The sequence below is a fragment of the Colobus angolensis genome, unplaced genomic scaffold (genome assembly GCF_000951035.1).
Source record: "Colobus angolensis palliatus isolate OR3802 unplaced genomic scaffold, Cang.pa_1.0 Scaffold89, whole genome shotgun sequence".
In the NCBI taxonomy this organism is placed as follows: domain Eukaryota; kingdom Metazoa; phylum Chordata; class Mammalia; order Primates; family Cercopithecidae; genus Colobus; species Colobus angolensis.
Genome location: NW_012122820.1, coordinates 174,572 through 197,365, shown reverse-complemented (window position 1 = coordinate 197,365; position 22,794 = coordinate 174,572).

The window sequence follows — 22,794 nt, the reverse complement described above, 5'->3', positions numbered from 1 at the left end:
AGAGCCTTGGGGACCATGTCGGGGCTCTGTTAGCAGAACTCCCAGCATCCTCCACCCCCCCATCCTCCTTCCCTCCCTCCCATCCTTCCTTCGTTGCTCCTTCCTTTCTCCCTTTGTCAGGTCAGGAGGTGGCCCGGGGCCTGGCTTTCCCACCTGTACAATGGGAGGTGGGTGACGCTGGGCAATGGCCATCTTCCCCTCTGGTGGCCGATGTCGAGGACCCCCTGACAGGCAAGGGCCCTGAGTGCTCCTGGGAGGGTCTGGCTTTCTGACAAGTCAGCCACGGCCCTGGCTGGGCATGAATATTCAGCCCCCGACGGTGGGAAACAGGGCAGCCCCGCCTGGCCAGCCGGGAGCGTCCACTTGGGATTTGATGCAAGCCAGGGCTGCAGCCCACCCTGCTCCTCACCCACTGGCCAGGCACCCGTAAGCTCCACACCAAGGGCAGGTGGGCGGGCAGGTGGGCGGCAGGGCTGTGGAAGCTAGTGAGTGCCAGGCTTGCTCCTCGGTGCCTCAGACCCGCGGGCCTCCAGCTGCACCTGGCCCCGTGTCCCTGGGATGCTGACCTCGGGGCTTCTCTCTGCAGTTTCGCCCTCACATATCAGCAGTGTTGGAGGGTTGGGGTTACTCCTCACCTGCTTTCCCATTCAGATGCAGGAGGGCCAGGCTGACGCCTCCCAGGAAGGCCCAGCTCCCCACGGAGGGTGGTCCTCCTGTGGCCACTGGGGACCCTCTCTGCTCCAGCCCTCCAGGCCCAGTGGTCAGGACATCGTAAGGAATGCTGTGGCTGGGGCTTCGAGAACACTGTCCCCCACTGGCTCCTCTGCCCCGCCTGCGCCTCTGCACAAGACCCTTCTGCTGCTTCCCCTCCAGGGCTGTGGCCCCTCACGGGGGTGTTTGCAGACGTGTCCAGGGCCCAGCTGACCTGCCAGGGCCAGTGCTCTTTCCTCCTGATGGCAGCTCCCTGGCAAGGTGTGGAGGAGGCTTCCCCCAGTGCCCACAGAGGACTTTCAACGGGGCAGGGCAGGGCAGTGCCACCTGCCTGGTGCTGGGCATCCCCACCCTCCCGGGAGCCACGGTGCTGGAGGATGAGGACACTCCTGCCTCTGAAAAGCCGCGGCCCTGAACCCACGGCAGGGACGGGAGTGCCTGACTCAGATGCTGTCTGCCGTCTGCTCTTGGGGCAAACGGCCCCCTCCCTGAGAGGCTTACCTGGCTGCGGGGAGGGAGGGGCCCAGCTGTGTGGCTGTGTTCGTCTCTGCAGAGGAGCTCTCCTGGGCGACAGCCCCCTCGCACTGTAATTCTGGAGATTTTCCTCGCGTGTCATTTTTAATAGATGTGATTATGGTTTGGAGTCTGATATTCTGGTAATTATCTTCCTGGGCTTAATCCCTGTGCCCTCATAATGCCATTAGGGACTCGACATGGGAGTCTTAAAACAGTGATTATTTATCGTGCGTGCCTTCGGCTCAGAGCAATCCTGACCGCGTTCCGCTGCTTCCGGGAGTGAGGGTGGGGCTCTCGGGCGCTCAGGCGGCCTCTCTCGCGGCAGCTTTGCTAACTACTACTTGTGCTTTGATGTGCGGCCAAAATGGAATCAGGGGTCAGACCTCAGCTGTGAGAGCTGCAGCCTCCAGTCCCAGCTGCTCGGGGACAGAGCTGTGTCCAGCCAGGCCTTGTCCCCAGTCCCCCAGGGCCGCCTGTGTGCAGTTCCCGCCAGCGTCCCTCAGGGGCCTCTGGACAGCAGGGGCATCAGGAGCAGGGTTTCCGTTCCTGTCCCACCAGGGCCCTGGTGTGTGACCTTTGCTGAGCTGCTTTTCCTGCCTCAGTCTGTAAAATGGGCACAGTAAAAAGACCTACCTCGAAACTAAAATGCATATTCCTCCGTGAAAGGAGCCAGTCTGAAAACGCCGCACGCCGTGAGATTCCAGCTCAAGGGCATGGAAGGCCTACGGAGGCCGCCGAAAGATGAGAGGGTGCCAGGGACTCAGGGGAGGGAGGGAGGGAGGCAGAGGTGGAGCACGGGAGGTCTCCAGGGCGTGGGCCCCTCCGCAGGACCCCACGGTGGTGGATCCACGCCATCACACGCCTGTCCACACCCACAGGACGCACAGGGTAGAGGGCGAGCCCGGCGGTACCTCTGGGCGTGGGGTAAGGCTGTGTAAATGCCGGGTCAGCCACGGTGGCAAGTGTAGCATGTTGGGAGTGTGTGGCTGATGGGGGTGGCTGTGCTCACATGGGGACTCTGTGCCTTCCACACAATTTTGCAGTGAGCCTAAAACTGCTCTAAATAATAAAGTCTAGTGGGAAGAAAAAGCCCACCTCATCGGGGACGGTGCGCCCTGAAGGAGAAGCTGTTTGTACCCAGCTCATAGTCACAGCGTGGCTCAAGATGCCGCCCCTGTGGTCTGCTTGGCTCAGACCTCGGCTCTGCACCTGCTCTGAACTAAGGGAGAGTGGCAGAGACGTCCTTGCTCCCGGCGGAGCTAGCCTAGGAGAACTGGAAGCCGGTGGAATGGGGCTGGGGGCACTGTGGACCCCTGCGGGTCGGCATCAGTGAGCAGCAGGGGCTGTAGTGTGCCTGTGTCCCCCAGGTCACCCCGAGTGCCTCTGCACTGTGCACCAGGGTGAGAGCCGGCAGAGAGACGTCCCTGGGGGCTGGTGGCGCTTGGCGGTTCCGGGAAGCGAAAGTCGGTTTGGAATCTTTGTTAACAGCTGGGCATACATCTTTTAAACTATAAATCGATAAATAGTTAATTCAATAATAGAACTCTTTTGAATATTTCATGCTGCCCGTGCACTGCGACGCTCTGCATAGATGTTGATGAAGTGGCAGAGGAATTAGAGTCAAATCCCCCAACTCCTATGAGCACGGTCATGGGCTCGGCTCAGAGTGGGTGCCTGTCAGTTACAGGCTGGGCCCTCACTGTCTCGGCTCTCCACTCACCTGGGACCGCACGGGACGCCTCACCCCTGAGTAAATGCCAGACGCTCAGAGGGGAGATGGAGGTTTCAGGAGAATAAAGTGTTGGCTGCAAATTCCTATGTTAAAGTCCTGACCCCTGGACCTCAGATTGTGACTCTGTTTGGAGATAGGGCCTTTAAAGCGGTGAGCGAGGTTAGGGTGGGCCCTCCGGTGAGTGAGGTTAGGGTGGGCCCTCCGGTGAGTCCAGTGAGTGAGGTTAGGGTGGGCCCTCCGGTGAGTGAGGTTAGGGTGGGCCCTCCGGTGAGTCCAGTGAGTGAGGTTAGGGTGGGTCCTCTGGTGCCTGAGGCTAGGGTGGGCCCTCCGGTGAGGGAGGTTAGGGTGGGCCCTCCGGTGAGTGAGGTTAGGGTGGGCCCTCCGGTGAGTGAGGTTAGGGTGGGCCCTCTGGTGAGTCCAGTGAGTGAGGTTAGGGTGGGTCCTCTGGTGCCTGAGGCTAGGGTGGGCCCTCCGGTGAAGGAGGTTAGGGTGGGCCCTCCAGTGTGTGAGGTTAGGGTAGGTCCTCTGGTGACTGAGGTTAGGGTGGGCCCTCATCCAGTGTCACTGGTGCCCTTCTAAGGAGAGGAGATTCAGACCCAGACACGCAGAGCGATGGCCCCGTGGGACACAGGGAGGAGACGGTGTCCACAAGCCCAGGAGAGAGGCCTGGGGAAGAACCAGCTCTGCTGCCACTGTGACCTTGGGCTTCAGTCTGCAGGACCCTGAGAGTAAATTCCTGCCACTAGCGCCCTCCCCGCCCTGCTGTGTCCCACTCTGGGGTCAGCAGCGGGCCAGGCCTGAGAGTCCTTGCGGTGTGCTCTGAGAAGCCACCGGAAGCAGTGCCTGGGAGACCCGACGGAAGTCCCGGGCCAAGCCAAGCAGCGGGGACCTCACTGCTGTGATCACCCGCTGCATCCAGCACATTGTCTCCGGGCGTTTGGGAGAGACGCTGGCCGGCACAGCCTGAGTCCAGGATCCCGTCACTTGCCCTGCACTGTTTCTAAACTGTCTGACCTAGAGAAGGGCCATGTGTGAGCACACGGAGGCAGAGCAAGTGGCACAGCTCAGAAAACCAGCGCTGGCTCCAGCAGGTCTGGGTCGGACAGCACCCCCTTTCCCCATAAGCCCTTCCTCCATAAGCCTTGTGGCTTGGGGACAACTCTGACCTCAGGCCACTCCTCTGTACTGTGCCTATGCCACGTGTGGCTCCATGCTCGTTGCAATGAGGTTGCCACGTGGCCCTGAGGTTGCTTCTGCTGTCTCGGTTGCCCTGAGGGTCTCCTGCCTGGACCCTGGCCTAGGAGTGGGCATCAACCAGGAGGAGCAGAGTCCAGCTGCACCACCAGGGCCCATGTGCACCTGCCTGGGGCCTGGCTCACAGATCCAGCACATGGTTCTGGCCTGAAAACCCCCTTGGCAAGTCCTGGCGCCAACTGGGTCCTCTGAGCCTGGGCCTTGCCAGATCCTGGCTTTGTCCAGACGAGGGTCCTGCCACTGTCAGGGGACCTTGGCGTGCCACGTGCTCTGGCCCCTGGAAGTCAAGGCTCAGGTCGTGGAGTTAGGTTGAGCTCGGGAATTTTCTAGGTCAGAGGACCTGGGGCAGGTGGGGCTCCACTCACCCACGCAGCTCTGGCTTCCGAGGGGAGGCTCACAGGGGAGTTTCCTGACCACGTCCTTTGAGCGCCATAGAGCCCGGTGTGGCGCTGGCTGGGATATGGGGACCCCTGCAATTTGGTGTTTGTTTGTTTGTTCACACATTCACTTATTTATGGCCTGCATCTCCATTAAGCTGGGGATCCCACGAGGGCAGGCTGATGCCTGGGGACATCACAGTATCAAGGGCGTGTGGAATGCAGGCGCTCGTGGGCTGGGCAGCCCTGCCCGGGATCTACACTTGCAGATGGCACCAGGAGTCAGTTTCTTGTCGTCAATGTCTCTGGCAGCAAATCACCCCCATCCTTTGCCCAAGGGGCATGCACTCAGGCCCAGTCCAGCCTCCCCAGACCTCAGCGAGGGTGGAAGGTGGTCACACAGCTTGAACTTGGCCCATCAGAGTCCCCCTGGGGTGTTCTCCACCTTCCTTGTGAGAAGTGATTCTGCTACTCTTTCAAGTTACTGAGTCCCGGGTGCTTTGCCGCCCAGCCATGTGCACTCAAAATGCGGCCAGCCTGCGGTACGGCGGCTCCATCCTGGCTCCCAGGCGCTTCCTGAGGCTGGAGTCAAGCAGAGGAAAGACGGAGCTGGGCACAGGCGGAGACTGTGCCCTCCCATGGTCAGGGCCCTGGTTCCTGGGGAGCCTGAAGCCAGCTGCATCCCTGGGTGTCCCATCTGGCCGTGTGGCGACTTTTCTGTGTGAGCCGCTCTGAGCTGTGTTCTGCAGTTGCAACCGGAAGAGTCCGGTATGGTCCTAGCATGGGGTCGAGGTCGATGGTTCTGTCTGTGGGCAAAACCCTTGGAGAGGCTTTGGAGGACAGGGCCTGTGAACGCAGGGACCTCCCCGGGGCTACAGCAGGATGGGGCACACTGGGGGTTTGTGACGTCCATCAGCCGGCCTCGCTGTGTTGGGACCTCAGCCAGTGGCGCAAAGCAGAGGCCAAGAAACAGCCCATGACACCTTCTTGGCTCCAACAGCTCTGCCCTAAGGGCTGGCAATGCCCAGGGCACAGCTCTGGCCCTGAGCCCTGCCTCTCCTGCGTGTGTCAGGCCCTGCCCCTCCAGCTGAGTGGCCTCATGACCTGCCCCCCGCCAGCTGGCTAAATGGGAGGATGAGGGTCACAGGGAGGCTCAGGGGCCTCTGGGGAGCAGAGTATAGCTTGGCCTGATGCACCTGCCCAGCTTGGCCTCAGGAGGCTTCCGCAGGACGGAGAAGCCATGAGATGCAGCCCATTGATCTGTGCGGGCTTTGTGAGCCGCGGCTCAGCAGGGGTCACTGTTGTCCAGGGAGCAAGGCTCTGCCCCTCACTGGGACATGGGGGTGCAGGAGCATCAGCCCAGGTCAGGGAGGGGCAGCCCCCAGGCAGGAGCATCAGCCCAGGTCAGGGAGAGGCAGTCCCCAGGCCACCCAAGCCCTGTGTTGGGCCCCGTCAATCCTTCAAGGAGTCTCAGAAAACCCTCGGGTTGGGCGTGTCCTCCCTGCGTCCCAGGGACCCTAACCCCAGGGGCTCTCTTGGTGAGTTGAGTTGGTGAGACGTTCAGTAGGCCACATCGCTGTCTCCGCCAGAGAGTTCTGGACCTGGGGTACTCTGGCGCCCACCCACCGGGGGGCCGGTGTTCTAGGCAGTGGCAGTGTGTGGCAGCTGCAGGGACCGTGCCTACCCGGAGCCTCTGACGTGGGCCTCCAGGCATCTTGTCTGGAGGCCTGAGGGGTTGGGGGGCGGTGGGCCGGGGTCCCCGTGGCAGTTCTGAGCCCTCAGGGCCAGGCCCACCAAGCCAGTCTTGCTGAGCCACCCTGGTGTGTGGTGGGTGCCCCTTCCTCCCTGTGGCCAATGTAGATGGGAGGTGCAGAGCATGCTGCCCGCGAGGTTCCTGAGTCTTTCTCTGTGCACAGAGGAGAGGCGGGTGAGCTCCTGGGCCAAGGTGGCATCCAGAGGTCTGGGCGTTGCCCCTTGGAGACGCTTTCACAGAGCCCAGGCGCCAGGACGCTGGAGGTGTGGGACCCACGCAATTCGTCTCCCATCTTCAAGGCCAACACAGATGGGCCGTCCACTGTCCCAGTGGGACCCGGCGTGGCCCAGAGTGGACGGCGGCCCCTACCCAGGCGTGCGTGTGGCCCCAGATCCCACGCTGAGTCCCTGCACTGCGGCCACCACAGCGCTGCTGTCCCTGAGCGGCAGCCCTGTCTCTGCTGGCCTGTTAACTGCGCTGACAGAGCCGTAACCGTGACAGTAGATTAATATCTCTTTAATCAGCCAAAATGAACATGGCATGCTGGTGACAGTCCAATTTTCTGCTAACAGATTGTGGCCTATCGAAACCCAGCGCTCAGCTGATTTTTATTTCTGCCAGAGATAATTCAGCACGGGAGAAGCAGCCGCCACCATCCCATCCACCAGCGCCGTTCAATAAATCCCGTGCCGGCGTTTCTCACCTACTGTCAGGAGGCTGCCCAGGGGACTCCGAGGGCCTGCGGCATTTAGAGGCTGTCTCGGAGCCCAGAGGCACGGCGGCTGCTGCGATCAATGCTGGGCCTGGACTTGCCTGTTTCCAGGGATGGGGGCTGTGGGGGATCTCAGGGTCGGAGGGGAGGATGGGGGAAGGTGGGACTGGTGGGCACATGAGCACAGGCGTGTGTGTGTGTGCAGAATGCGTGTGCATTTTGGAGTGTGTGGGTGTATGTAGGGTGCCTGTGAATGTGTGTGTGTAAGCATGTGGGTGTGTGCATGTATGTGTGAGTGTGAGTGACCTTGTGGGTGCACATGTATGGGGACTGAGAACCCATGTCAGGGCACAGGCTTCGCATGCCTCTCAGGCCTCCTCTCCCAGCTGGAGGAAGTCACCTCTTTCCCATTTTCTCTGCAGGATGTGGAGAGCAGCCCTTACCCGGCATGCTCCCGGAAAAGCAGAAAAGCGTCAGGGGATCCACGACCCAGGGGCATGGGAGGTGGAGCTCCCTCCCACCTCATTGGGAGGGAGGGCAAGTGGCTCCTGGGTGAGGCAGGCAGAACCCAGAGCAGGCCTCAGCTTCAAGGATGGTGATCTTGGGGAGTCCAGCTGCTCCGGGCAGCTCTTCCCAGAGGCAGCTGGTACACCCCACGTGGAGGAAGCTCTATTTTAATTAATTAATTACTTAATTAATTTTAGAGAAAGGGTTTCTCTCTGCCACCCAGGCTGGAGTGCAATGGTGCAATCATGGCCTGCTGCAGCCTCAAACGCCTGGGCCCAGGCAATCCTCCCTCCCTGGCCTCCCAAAGTGCTGGGATGGCAGGTGTGAGTCACTGCACCCATCCATCCATCCACCCATCCATCCATCCACCCATCCATCCATCCATCCATCCACCCATCCATCCATCCATCCACCCATCCATCCATCCATCCATCCATCCATCCATCCACCCATCCAGCCATCCAGACATCCACCCGTCCATTCACCCGTCCATCCACCCGTCCACCCGTCCATCCATCCATCCATCCATCCATCCATCCATCCATCCATCCATCCATCCACCCGTCCATCCATCCATCTATCCACCCGTCCATCCATCCATCCATCCATCCATCCATCCATCCATCCATCCACCCGTCCATCTATCCATCTATCCACCCGTCTGTCCATCCATCCACTTGTCCATCCACCCGTCCACCCACCCGTCCACCCGTCCATCCATTCATCCACTCGTCCATCCACCTGTCCATCCATCCATCCACCCATCCATCCACCCGTCCATCCATCCATCCATCCATCCATCCATCCATCCATCCATCCACCCATCCATCCACCTGTCCACCCATCCATCCACCCGTCCATCCATCCATCCATCGATCCACCCGCCCATCCACCCGTCCATCCATCCATCCATCCACCCATCCATCCATCCACTCGTCCATCCACCCGTCCATCCACCGGTCCACCATCCATCCACCCGCCCATCCATCCATCCATCCACCCATCCATCCATCCACCCGTCCACCCACCCGTCCACCCATCCACCCATCCATCCATTCATCCATCTGTCCATCCATCCATCCATCCGTCCATCCATCCATCCACCCGTCCATCCATCCATCCACCCGTCCATCCACCCGTCCATCCATCTGTCCATCCATTCACCAATCCATCCACCTGTCCACCTGTCCATCCACCCACCCATCCATCCATCCATCCATCCACCCGCCCATCCACCCGTCCATCCATCCATCCATCCACCCATCCATTCACCCGTCCACCCATCCACCCGTCCATGCATCCATCCACCCATCCATCCACCTGTCCATCCACCCGTCCATCCATCCAGAGCTCTTTTCTAATGTGACTGATGTGGACCCACCAGCTGCTTTTTCCCAGGGTGGTCGGGGACCCATGCAACCACCCACAGCCCTCCCTAGGGGGCCATCCCAGAAGCTGCACCCCAGCCCAGCTTGGCTCAGGACTGGGTTCTTGGGTCATCAGCCAGCTGTAACCCCCATCCCCAGCAGCCAGAGCCTCCCCGCAGGTTGATCTTCCCAGATGTCTGAGTCTCCAGGCTGGGGAGGGGAGGGAAGGGGTCCCCAGGACAGGGAGCCAGGCCTGAGTCACAGAGAGCCTAGCAAGGGGGGCTGGCCAACTTCCCCTTCGTATCCTTGTCACCATCACCAAGTCTCTCTGTAAAAAAGATTGCGCGAGAGACAGTAGAGGTCATGCTTCTAGAAGGTTCTGGCTCAGTTGGGAAGATGCTGGTGCCGGCATCCGACATGGCTGCTGGGGATGGGAGGAAGCATCCGTTGCCTCAGCATCAGCATCAGCATCCCTGCTCCCGTCACCGCATACCAGTGGCTCCAGCCCAGGCCTCAGAATCCACCCCGGCCTGTCATGATTTCTTCAGCCTTCTGTCTGCCCTGGTGAAGCTGCGGTGGCCCTGCCCTCCTGGTGCCAGCTTCGTCCCATTCATTCAGGGACTCAGACTAGGGATCACCGTCCCTGTTCCCCCATCACTCTACCTCCCTGCTGGATCTCCGCATGGTTGAACCCACCTGGGAAGAGGAGGGTGTGGCCGCCCCACTGCATGTGTTTCCCAGGCTGCCTTGTTTGTCTGTTCTGCACACTTCTCCCTAGTGCTGCCTGTGCTGGGGCCTCCACAGGGGGGCAGCCTGAGTGTGGTCACAGCCCAGTGGGGACACAACACAGAAAAAGAGACCCTCTGCAATGTTGTCCCATTCAGGTGGTGCTTGTGCTGTTGCCACCCTGCCCATATCCAGGCAGACATCACTAATCAAAGGCAGCACTAATTTCTTTGAAGGACAGCTCTGTGCCTTGAAAGGACTTGTGCTCCTCTCTGCAGCATGTGCCCCACCAGGCTGGGGTCCCTACTGGGCAGGTGCACTGCCCCATCAAACCCCAGACCTTGGCTGGCATCTTGTGTGTCCCCACCATATCTTGGTCCAGTGACATCACCACCTGCATCACAGGGGTACCACCGCCTTCCTCCCACCACCCCTGGAGCAACCGCCTCCCTCCCACCACCCCTGGAGGCATGAACTCTCACCCCAGAGGAGACAGCGCCTTGCCCAGGGCACTCAGCAGCACATGTGGTTGTGTGCCCAGCTCAGCCCTTGAGGTCTTGCTCACCCTTCATAGGACCTGACCAATTGCCCTGGGGCAGGCACCATATTGTCCATCAAAGAAAGCAGTGCTGCCTTTGATTAGTGATGTCTGCCAGCCCCCAGCCCCTGGTTTTAGGGCCAGCTCTCAGTGACCAACCTCCCAGCTTCCTGGGACCCTGCCCTGCTCAGATAGGTGCTTGGCAGACTCCACCCTCAGGAACACAGGTGCTGGGGCTGCAAGGTCCCAGGGGGCCCAGAGGGGACCCCTGGAGTCAGTGATTCTAGGGGGCATTTAATGCAGGGCTGCTGGCAAACCTGAAGGCAGGGAGGACTTGGTAGCCCCCTGGCCTGGGGGGTTAGGATGAGACTGAAGGCGAGGGAGTATGGGTAGCCATCAGCAGAGCTGGGACTTCCAGTGGAGCTTGGCCACCCCCACCAGGGAATGGGTGTGTTTCCCTCCTCACCGCCACCTTCACAGGCTCCCACTGGATGAGGCCAGAGGACACAGGTGCCACTGGCCACTGCGCACCAGATGGAGCAGAAAGGGACCTCTGGCCAGGTGGGCTCCCAGTGCCCATGCCCCGATCTCTGATAACAGACTGTGATTTAGCCTTTCTGTGCCCAAGGCTCTCTCCATCTGCCCCTGGCAGGGCTTCCCTGGGCAAGGTGGCGGGAGAGGTGCAGGCCGGCTGGGAGCCCTGCATGTGTTCTCCCTGGGGAGCATCTTCCACAGAGGGCTGGGCTCCCTGTCTGCTCCAGGAGCATCAGGGCCCTTTTCCTTCAGGGCCTGCTGAGCCCCCGTCCTGCTCCTCGTCCCAGGACCTCCACCTGTTGGGCCTACCTGAGAAACTTCCTGTGTTGATTCCTGTATCAAAGGGTCTCTCCCTGCGGGGCCCTGCTGGCTGGGTAGCAGGGGATTCTGACTCCTTTCTGTGTGGGTTTGTGCAAAAGACAGTGACGATGGTGGTGATGGGAGGCCAGGCTCAGAGCAGGATGAGGGAGGCTGGGCCAGGCTTAGAGCAGGATGAGGGAGGCTGGGCCAGGTTCAGAGCAGGACGGGGGAGACTGGACCAGCGACTCCCGATGTTGTTGGCAGAAGCCACACGGACCTGGGGCGTTGGATCCTGTACGTGCGTCTGCCTGCCTCACCCCTGTGTACACAGTGGCCTGGCTTGCAGGAGCTTCCAGAGAGCTCTAGAGGGAGGCAGAAAGCTGTTTCTCCAGAAAGGCCTCCTGAGAAAGATCCAGGCGTGGGCACCAGACCCTTATCCCCACCAGGAAGGACCCATGGCTGGCTTAGCTCCAGGCAGGAGAGAATGGCCAGCCACTGAGTCCTGCAGGGGTGGGTGAGGGTGTGGGAACCTGCCCCGTGACAGATCCACAGAGGGATGGGAAGTGCTGTCCATAGGGCTGAGGCTGTGGCGCAAACATGAGATAAATTTGTCCCCATTTAGGCTGGCTTTGTTGCCTAAACACCTGAATTGCCAACCTGAACCCTGAGGGAGGGACATAAACCCCACCCTATGCATTTCTGCTGAGTCTGTCCTAAGAGTCCAAGGAGGGGCAGTCGGGGAGGACAGAGCCCTTTCAAGTTCCTGGCTTGACAGTTCAGGAACTGTGCCAGGGTGCTGGAAGGTGATCACCTCCCACACTGGGTACATGAAACTTACTTGGCCCCAATCCCTCTGGCCTGAGGGGCCTGTGGGCCAACCTGAGTTTGGGCTGCCACTGCCGGAAGCTCTCCGTGACTCTGGAAACCTTCTGGTGTGGGGCTTTCTCTTCCCATCATGCTGACAATTCCTGAGGGACAAAAGCTGCAGAAGGCTGGGCCAGTGTGTCCACACATGCATACATACACGCTCCCACAGCACACACACGTGTCCACACATGCACACATACATGCTCCCACAGCACACACACGTGTCCACACATGCACACTCCTACAGCACACACATGTGTCCACACATGCACACATACATGCTCCCACAGCACACACACATGTCCACACATGCACATATACACACTACTACAGCACACATGTGTCCACACGTGCACACATACACTCACATAGCACACATGCACATACGTACACATATGCACACATACACACTTGTAGAGCACACATATCACACATGTACACACGCTGACATATGCATATTTGCACAACACACACATGCACGTACACATCCATGCAGCACATACATGCACACACGAACACATACACTCTCCCATGGCACACACACGTGTCCACACATGCACATACACACTTGCACAGCACACACACACACATATACACCCACACAGCACATACACGCACACATGAATGCACTCACACAGCACATACACACATGTGCACACATGCACACACCCATGCTTGCATTGTACACATGTGCACACACACACAACACACAATGCACACATGCCCACACATGCACACACACAAATTCACACATACATACTTGCACAGCACACACATATACACGCAAACACAATACACACAGCACACACAGGCACACATGTACACACGTGCATACATATAACACAATGAACATATGTACACAATGCACACATTGCACTGCACACACGTACACATATACACACATGCACTCATGCACACACATACATGCACATCTGCACACAAGCACATGCATTCACACAATCATGTGCACACCCAAATGTTTGCCCACGTGTGCACATGTACTGCCATGCCCATGTGTGCAAATATCCACATGCACACATGCACGTGTTTGCACATGAAAATACACATGGACACATATGCACATGGAGATGTGCACCCATGCAGATGTGCACCCACACATCCACGTACATTACATGTGCACCCACACATGATGCATGTGTACATACACTCCTGATGGCCTCACCCAGGACCCAGGGCCCAAGACCCCCTCCAGCCTTCAGACACATTCTGTGTCATGGGACCGGGATTCTCGATGGCCGGCATCTGGGGCTCTGCCAGCAAAGGGCACTCTCAGCTGTGCCAGCCACAGTCTGTGCATGGGTGTGAGAAATTGTAGCTGTGTGCACACACGTGAGCGTGGCCTGTGACCAGGGTCCACCCCAGCATGCCTGTGTGCCTGCTTCTGCATGTACACACGGCTGTGTCCCCACACACCCATGTCCGTACATTCTCACATATGTCCTTGTCTGCACTTTTGCTCAGGCGCTGGAACGTGGGGCCGAGGCGGGGCAGCTAGTGGGGGCTCCTGGGCCTGTGTCTGCCCTACCACCGCTGTCAGAGCTCTTCTGAGTCACCGTGGGGATTTTGGGGCTTCTCCTCCTCTGGGCTCGGATCCGGCTGCCCCAGAACCTGAGCTCTGAGGCCTCGTCCCCAGGCGGGTCCTGACCCCGGCAGGCCAGCCTTGCATTCCCTCAGCCCCATCACACCGGCTGACAGGCTGGCATTTCCCTCCCGCCTAGCGTTTCCCCCACCCCCGTCACGTCGACAAGCACCACGGGTTTCCTGACAGACGGAAATATCAATCCTTAGGTACAGGGACAAAGCAGGTTTTAAACTTTAACAAGAGGCTTTAATGGAAATAAAACGAAAAATTCCTCTTCAAATGGAGGTGCTTCTGTTTTATCGGAGAAAAAGTGCCCTAAATAATAAATTGACGACGTGTGTTGTGGTTCTTTTACATGCGTGAATATTTAAAACATGCAAACATGTGGGAGATGCATTTGCTGGGAACAAAAGGAACACACATATTTAACTCCTGAAATAAATAAATGAGGCGAAGGTGCACGGCCGGAGACAGGGCGTGCAGACAGGGAAAGCAGAGGCCATGCACATTTAACGTGGCGGCTCTACGAGGCTGCGGGTGAACGGACTTGTGGGCAAACCATCCCGAAGCGTTGTGGCGAGGCGGGCAGGGGTGCAGGGTGCCGGCAGGGCAGCCCAGGCGCCCTCTGCCTTCCTGTCGGCTGCTTATTTACTGTTTGCAGATTTTAGAAGCCCCAACCATGCTCCTGTCCTGCCTCTGTTCCATTACTGCTCATTTCAGGAGCACCTGGACGCCCAGGTTTATTTAGTGCTGCTGTGTGTCTTCAGCGCGAGGCATTTGTACACGGGTGCCGAACAAAGGTCCCTGAACCAGGCGGCTGAGAGCCATGGGAATTCCTTCTCCCCAGGTCTGGAGGATGGGGTTTGAAATCCAGGGGCCACAGGTGCTCTGGGAGGCTCTGGGTTTCCTTGACTCCTGGCTGCAGAGCCCCATGCTCTGCGTCCTGTCGCACGGCTAACTTCTCCCTGTGTGTCACGACCTCAGTTTAACGTGACAACATCTGCAAAGACCCTATTTCTGAGTAAGGGCCCGTTCACAGGTCCTCAGAGTTGGGACCTCAATGTTTCTTTCTGGGGGTACAATTCAACCTACAACAATGAACCGGAAGCCACCTGGGGTCCTCTGAAGGACGGGGAGCCTAAGGCCAAGCAGGACCAAGTGACCACCCAGGGATATTCAGTTGGCCTGAGGGGCTTCCTGGAGAGCTGAGCCGGCAGGCAGGAGAGTGCCCTGAACCTGGGACCCTCTTCCTCCAGCTTCCGGACTCATGTCAGCGGGTGGTGTTAGGGGTCTTGAGTTAACGCATCTTTTTTATCTCTTTCCACACTTGGAACCCTGAATTTCAGAGTCCAGGGAAAGAAGTCATGAGATTTTGTGAGATTTGGGGAAACAATTTTTAGAACCTCGCCATGTATTTCGGTGCCTTTGTTACTTTTGTGAACTGTAGAGATACGGTTTCCTTGCGTTTGGCTCTCCCTGTTCCTGGCATCTGGTGATCTCTTTGCTATCCAAGGCAGGCGGATGGAACGCATTTCTGTTCTGAAGACCTTGTCCTCTGTGACACTTGAGGACCGGCGGGGGGCGAGAAGGAGGAGCGTGAGCTGAGCCAGACGATGGTGAGGCCTGCACTGTGCTCTTGTGCCTTCCCCGCTGGTGGCCTTGGGGAGTCACGAGCCTCTGATCGCCTTTTCTCATCTGAAAGTGAGTGTCACGCGGCCCCCACCCCACCCGCTTCCGCGCAGTTATGGGCAGCGAGTACACCCATGAAACAAGTCCTTGGCAAACAGAAGCCATTTTCTGGAATTAATGGGGCCTTTGCCAGGTCCTCTGCAGGGGTTTTCTAGAACTTTCTAGAAAGGCTTAAGAAGGATATGGTCTTTTCCAAGGCCTCCGAGTTGTCCAACCTGCCTTATTTTGTTGTTGTTGTTTTGTTTTGTTTTAGGCTTGTAGCAGCCTGAAGCCATGGTTTGTGTCTGTGTTGCTAGTGATAAGTGGAAAAGAGGGATGAGGAGGGGGCTTCCCTGGCCCAGCCAGAAACAGGAACTGAGAGCCCCTGGCGGTGTTATCCCCCTGCGGGAGGGAACCTCTGCAGGCCTCTGTGCTGCTGAGGGGGATCATCGTCTCCACCGCCCAGCAGGCTATTTCTGCACGAATGCCGTCTTCTTCATCTTGCTTGATTCTCACAGCGCCTGCATGAGACCCCGATGGTCCCCTCATCACGCAGGTGGGGAAGCCTCAGAGAGGCAGAACCAGCGGGAGAGCCGGCTCCCCTGCAGCTGGGCAGGCCCGTGGCCAGGGACAGCCCTTGCTCTCTCCGGGGTCACCCGGTGCCTGTTTCCCTGCGCCGTCTCCTCTGCTTCATTGCCCGGAACCGTGGAAATCCAGGGCTGCTTTTAACACGGGTTCCTGAGCTCACCCACTCAGAGCTTTCACACAGGGACTGCTCAATTATTCACCGCCTCATGGCCCTGGGATGAGAGGCAGTGGACCAGGTCCCGGTCGGGAGAGGGCTTTCTGATGCTGGCGTATTAATTTTTAAACTCTGCCACTTTGGTGGCCAGCCCTGAGTTCTGCCCCTTTTAAGCCACCAGGTTGGTGATGACAAAATGAGTTTGGTTTTTGAGTCTTTGTTTGTGACTGAGGATGGTTCAGGAGCGTCCTTGGACAGCAGGAGTCAGGCTCCTCTGTCAGCGTGGGGATCCATCCAGGCTGGGCGGCCAGGGCAGGGAGTGTACTGCCGGGATGATCATGCGTGTGCCTGGTCCCCCAGAGGCCAGGCGGGAACAGGCAGACTAAGAAGTTGTCAGTTCATAGCTGGGGAAACTGAGTCAGGCCCAGACAGAATTCTCTCCTCCGAGTGGCTTTCTTCAAAAAGTCTCCTGGGTGTCCGGGAGGGGAGTCTTTGCAGAGGCCCATCCTGTCCCTGGAGGTCCCTCCCCAGCACCCTTGACCACAGGCCTGACCCTCCCCCAGGCAGACAGGCTGCCGTGGAGTGTTTCTACAGCACTGTGAGGTCCCGTGCGCAGGAGGAGGCCAAAGCCCTCGGGACGGCGGCCGCAGCAGGCCCAGACCATTCTCATTATGGCCAGCTGGACCCCTGCGAGCCCTGTGAAATCAGAACAGTAACATCATTTATTTCAGCAGCATTGGGGAGAAATGGCTTTACAATGGTGTTTTACGTGCTACATGTGCACCATAAATATTTCCATAAAAACATGCATTAAAATAGAAAAGTGGGCTTCAAAATCTCAAAAGTTGGGCGGGGAAACCCACAGCAAAGGCCGCGTGATGGCCGGGCTCAGCCCAGCGGCTGCGGTAGGGGCTTCACCGTGGGTGGGGGCAGCAGGGAGCAGCACCCCTCCCCTCCGCTCACTGCAGATGGTGGCAGAGAGAGCCGCTGGGGGACACGGGACCCCTGCCCACCCAGCCTGGGCTCTTCCGAGAGGCTGTGTTCAGTGACGAGGCTGTGCCCAGCCCCAAGCCCACCTGCGGGGAACCATGCTCAGGATCTGGGGAGGAGGACCCTGAGCTCCCAGAGCCTACTGGCTGAGGTCCTGTCAGGCCTCTGCTCATGGGGCTTCCAACACCAGCTCCCCCAGCCCAGCCATCTCCAGCCAAGCCCTAATATCATGGGGGACCCGGGTGGCAGGGCTCAGGGGTCCCCCAGGCCCTGTTTGTTCACTCACAGGCTCCTGCCCAGAGCCTGGGATCCTCACATGAGCCAGGACAGTGAGGGACAAGGATGCCTTTGCCCTGGCGTCCTGCGTCCCCCCAGGCCCGCTCCCAGTGCTCCACACATCTGAACTCGCAGGCCTGCATGGGAGGCAGGCACAGAGACATCAAACCGCTTGCCCAGCTCACACAGCCAGTGAATGAGGCAGTGGGGATTTGAACCTGGGCTGCCGGCTCCAGAGCCCTAAGGTCCCCGAGGTCCCTATTATTGGCAAATGGTCCCCAGGCCCCCAGCTCTCACTCCACTGGGCCCTGCTGTCCTCTCTGACGTCCCCTGAGGCTCCTGGGGCAGACCCAAGACATGCACCCACCCCTGATTGTGGCTGGTGGTCTCGGCCTGGGGCTTAGGACTTTGGTGGCTGCATCTGGCTGCTCTGGAGGCTCTGGCAATGGAAACCTGCGATCCAGCCCCCATTGCTGCCCCACTGCTCGCCCCTCACTCAGCTCCGCACGAGGGAAGCCATCTCACCCATGGCAGCCCCTCACGCCCCCCACCTCCAACGGACCCTTGCCTGCTCCCCACCTGCACCCTGAGATGCGCTCCCCGACCCCTGCCATCCCTGTGGAGGCCAGGACCTGCATCCCCTCTCCCCTCACAGTTGAGTGACCTGCATCCCCTCTCCCCTCACAGCTGAGTGACCTGTGTCTCCGGCTCCTTGCAGATGTGGAGCTCCCAGCGGCAGTGTCTCGGGGAGAGGCATGGGCAGAGCCAGCTCTGCAGGGGGCAGCTGTCTTTGTCCATCCATCTGGGCTCTGGGGCCGACTTGGGCATCCCTGTCTGTCCATCCAGCTCTGCAGGAGGGCGATTGCCTCTGTCCATCCATCTGTCCATCTTTGCAGAAGGGTAGCCACCCTGTCTGTCTGGGCTCTGGGGGTGAGCTGGACGCCCAGGAAGCCATGGCGCCAAGCCCCCTGGTGGTGAGTGGCTGCCACCGCGGCCGCCCTCTCTGTCCTGGGCAGGGCTGCCAGCCCAGCTTCGTCCCCACCTGTCCCTCTGGGGTCCGCCTTCCCTGGGGTCCTACATACACTGAGACTGGGACTGGGGATCTGAGTATGTGGCCCCCCGTGGGGGTCCAGGCAGGGTGGCCAGGTTGAGCATCTAAAAATTAAGGAAGCGCAATTAAATTTGAATTCAGATCAACAATCTGCATCAACGATGTTTTGGTCAGATCAACGATGGGTCAGAGGGGTCAGATCAGTGATGTCTGGGTCTAGGTACAGCCCATGAAACATTGAGGACATATTTTCACTAACAGTTTAATCGCTGTTGATGTGAAATTCAGAGATAACTGGGAACGTGGTATTTTTCCTGGCACCACTAGCAATGAATGTGTATGGAAAATAAAGAGTCTGGAACCTCATGGGAGACTAAGGAGCCAGAGCCCAGGATGGATTCCAACCCCGAAGCTGCAGCCCTGGAGAGGCCTGGGCTCAGCCACACCCCTCAGGGCTCAGACACCATCGCCATCAAAAACACCGTTACCGACCTGTAATCCACATGCCGTACCGTTCACCCATCTGAAGTGCACGATCCAACGGATTTTAGCAAATTCACATAAATGCACAACCATGACCGCAAACAGTATGAGAACATTTTCATCATCTCCAAAAGGAACCCCATACCCTTAAACTATGGGCGTGAGCCTCCCCTAGCCCTGCCAGGCCCTGGTCAACTCTAGCCCGCAGTCTGTCTCTAGGGAGCCTGTGAGCCTCCCCCAGCCCTGGTGGGCCCGAGTCACCTCTGGCCTATGCTCTGTCTCCAGGGACCCCTCGGTCCGCACATTTCAGATACATGTCAGCGTGCACAGGGCAGCCTGTGCCCAACTTCTGTCCCTCCTCCTTGCACTCTCGGTCAGGCCGAGCACGCGCGTGTGTGGGTGCCGCTGTCCTTCTCCGGGCTGACCGTGACCCCCTGCACGCGTTCACCGCATCTACGGAGCCATTTGTCCACCCAGGGGCATCTGTGGCGCCTTCACCTTTTGGCAATTGTGAACTTGCATGGCTGTGAATGCGTGTGCCTGGCCTTTCGTGGGCTGCTGTGATTCTCGCCCGCCCCTGCTTTGAGCCCCTGCCCCCATCCTGGGCCCCTCCACTCCCTTCCCCCTTCCCCAGGAAGCCCATGGACCTGGGGTGTCTCCCAGTGAGGTTCCCGCTCCGCTGCCTGGCCACGGTTCTGAGTTTTCCTTCCCAGGTTTGCACAGGGGTTGCAGAGCCGGGAAATCTTCAAAGGGTGCTTTTCTCTGGAGTTCCAAGGCCCAGACGTGAAGGAGTTTACCTGGAATGTGAGCAGCTTTCCAGACGAGTTCAAGACTCCAGAATGCTCAAGGGACTTCAGGGCAGGGTTGACTCTACTCTCCCGGGACCAAATCACACCTGGGCTCTGCTAACAGGCTCAGGTAAGTCAATGCTGGGTCCCCACGTCTCTGTGCCATGGGACGGCACCTCTTGGGGCCAGGGAGCTGCAGGAGGAGCAGGCGTGGGCCAGCTGTCTCATCATCCATGTCCTGCCTTGCCCGAGGCCCCCAGGACCTTCAGTGACTGCACCAAGCTGCAGGCACCGCCTCTGACTCCGATGGTCTGAGGGCAGATTTGGTGGCCACTGACAAAGACTCCAGGATGAAGTCCTGTTTCAAAGTCACTCCACCCTCATGACTGCAGATCCAGGGCTGGGGTTGGCCGTGCCGCACGGGAGGATGAGGCAGATGGAAGTCACTGCGCAGGAATGAACAAGGGGTGTCCGCATGATGGCGGCCCCTCCCCCAAACCTCCTGCCAGCTGGCCTCAGGCGACTTTGTGAGCAGGCACCCAGGGGCCAGGACTTGGGACCAGATGCAGAGAACAGGCCAGGCTTCCCACCCAGGGATGGGCCCGGAGGCTCAGGTGCTCCCCTGGGGTCAGCGTCTTCCTGAGGGATGGCCACTCTGCCTCTCTGTCCTCTCTTTTGGGGGCGTGGCAGTCAAATGCACGCAGTGGAAAGCACCAGGACCCAATGAGGCAGGGGAGGGGGCTGCAACCCTTAGGACTTTCGAGGAGGGCCATCCCTCAGCCTGCTTCACTGCTCTCCCCTTCAGCGGACAGTCCCCATCCTGAGCAGCCGGACAGCTCCCTGTTCCCTGAGTGGCCGCAGGTGTCCCCATGGGGCTTATGGGTCACACTCTTCTCTCTCTGCCGGCCCCCCACCCCCGAGTCTCCACATACCATGATGTTTTCACGGCCTGACTACTGTGTCCCCTGTCTGGAAGGCCTTTGCAGACACCTCCCGAAAGACAGAAGGAAATGCATCCGCCACTGGGGCCAGAGCTCCAGTCACTCCCGTCTGATTGGCTGCGGGGACACTGTTGGTTCAGGGCTTCCTGAAGGCAGCCCTGGCCCCAACCTGGGGCCAAGAGCAGAGCTGTCAGCAGGAGAATGACCCTGGGGACCCCCTAACCCCTGTTAGGTGTCACCTCATATGGCAAAAAGGACTTCACAGATGGAGTTCAGTTGAGAATCTGGGATGGGCGTTTTCCTGGCGTGTCCTGGTGGGCCCGATGTGATCACAGGGTCCTCCTCATAGGAGCGAGGCAGGGGGTCGGAGCTGGCAGAGGAGGAGGTGGGACAGCGGAAACAGAGGTCAGAGAGAGAGACTGGAAGACACGGTGCTGTCAGCTTTGAGAATGGTGGAGGGGCCAGGTGCCCAGGAAGGTGGGTATACAGGGCAGGACAAAGGTGCTGGGGACTCTCTGCTGCCGTGCCTGGGCCTGGGCCCTCCCTGAGGCCAGGGCTGTCCTGTGTCCAGGGCTGGACATGCAGAGGCCATAAGCCTGGGGTGCCTGGCTGCTCTGTGGGGACCCTCATGCTCTCTTCTCTGGGGTGCAGCCCACCGACCTATGTCAGCCCCCAGCGCCAGCCTGGGTCTGGGTCTATCCTCTGTCCCCCAAGTGTGGGCCTCACCCAGCAGGTGCTCTCCACCCAGATGGAGCCGCTGACCAGGGAGTCTGGCTCTAGAAGTGGCCCTGTGGAATGAATGCCAGCGCCGGCCCAGCCACGGTTCCTGGACTGCAGGTGACAGCCCCGGGGCTTGGCCCTGGGCGGGGGGGCCCTCTGTATGTGTGTTTGTGTGCACCCTGGAATCCCACAGGGGAGGAGAGGGGCACAGTGCAGGCTGCCCTATGCTGAGTCTGGGGTCACCAGCCCTGGCTCTGTTCTTTATGCCATGGGGTGGGGTCCCCTCTGCAGTGTCTGTAGCGGGCAGGGGCAGCTTAGTGCATCCCCAAATTCTTCCATCCAGCCAAATGTCTGTGTTTCTAAGGTAAGAAGGATTACATAGGGCCTTCTACTATGAATTTGAAAATAATTTATAGAATTCTCCAACGTGCTTTTTGGGAAGTTTCATGATGAAAGATGCTATCAACAGGGTTCTGGGAATACATCTAGATTTTAAATGCTTGGATGGTGTGAGGTATCACACACAGACACATTTTTTTTTTTTTTATTGGCGGGGGGTTCAGGGAGCTAAATTTCCTTCCAATAAAAACACCACTGGCCCCCACCACCACCCCGTTCTGCCATGGGTGAGGCTGGCTTCATGGAACCTAATTTCCTGGCAGAATCCCAAGTGTGGGGTGAGGAATTCCACAGGACTCTAAGCCTGCTGGGGTTCCCAGGCGAGGCGTGCTGACCCGGGGCCAGGCCTGAGCCACTGCTCCCCGGGGACTCCAGAGGTGGCCAGGGAAGCCTGGCTCGACGGCCCTTGAAGCTTTCCTGTCGGGTGTGGGAAAGGGGAGCTGCCGATGCCCCCAGGGCCTGCTTCAGGTTGCTGGGGTCTTGGAGAGGAGGGAATTGATTCTGAGAATTTCAACAGCTGTGGGTGGGCGAAAAGTCTGGTCCTCAGACCGTGGGCAGGGCTTCTGTTTGGAGGTATTTTCTCTGCTGGGAAGAGTTAGGTGAAGGGGCTGGCTGGTCCCTGGCATGAGGTAGCCTTGGAGAAGCCCTCCCTTTGAGGGGCAGTGGGATATCCTGCGGTATTATAGGTGGTGCCTGGCGGGGACCCAGGTACCAAGGACACAGGGCTGAGGCCACAACTGAGCTCAGCTTGGCTGTGCTGTGCTGTGCTGTGCTGGGCTGTGCTGTGCTGGGCTGTGCTGTTCTGGGCTGAGCTGAGCTGGGGTGAGCTGAGCTGTGCTGTTCTGGGCTGAGCTGGGCTGTGCTAAGCTGGGCTGTGCTGGGCTGAGCTATTCTGTGCTGGGCCGAGCTGTGCTGTGCTGTGCTGGGCTGTGCTCTGCTGGGCTGTGCTGTGTTGTGTTGAGCTGGGCTGAGCTGGGCTGAGCTGGGCTGAGCCGGGGTGAGCTGGGGTGAGCTGGGCTGCTCTGGGCTCTCCTGTGCTGAGCTGGGTTGAGTTGGGATGTGCTAGGCTGTGCTAGGCTATGCTGTGCTGTGCTGTGCTGAGCCGAGCTATGCTGCGTTGTGCTCTGCTATGCTGGGATGAGCTGGGCTGAACTGGGCTCACCTGGGCTGGACTAGGCTGTGCTGGGCTGTTTTGGGCTCTCCTGTGCCGGACTGGGCTGTCTGGGCTGGACTGGGCTG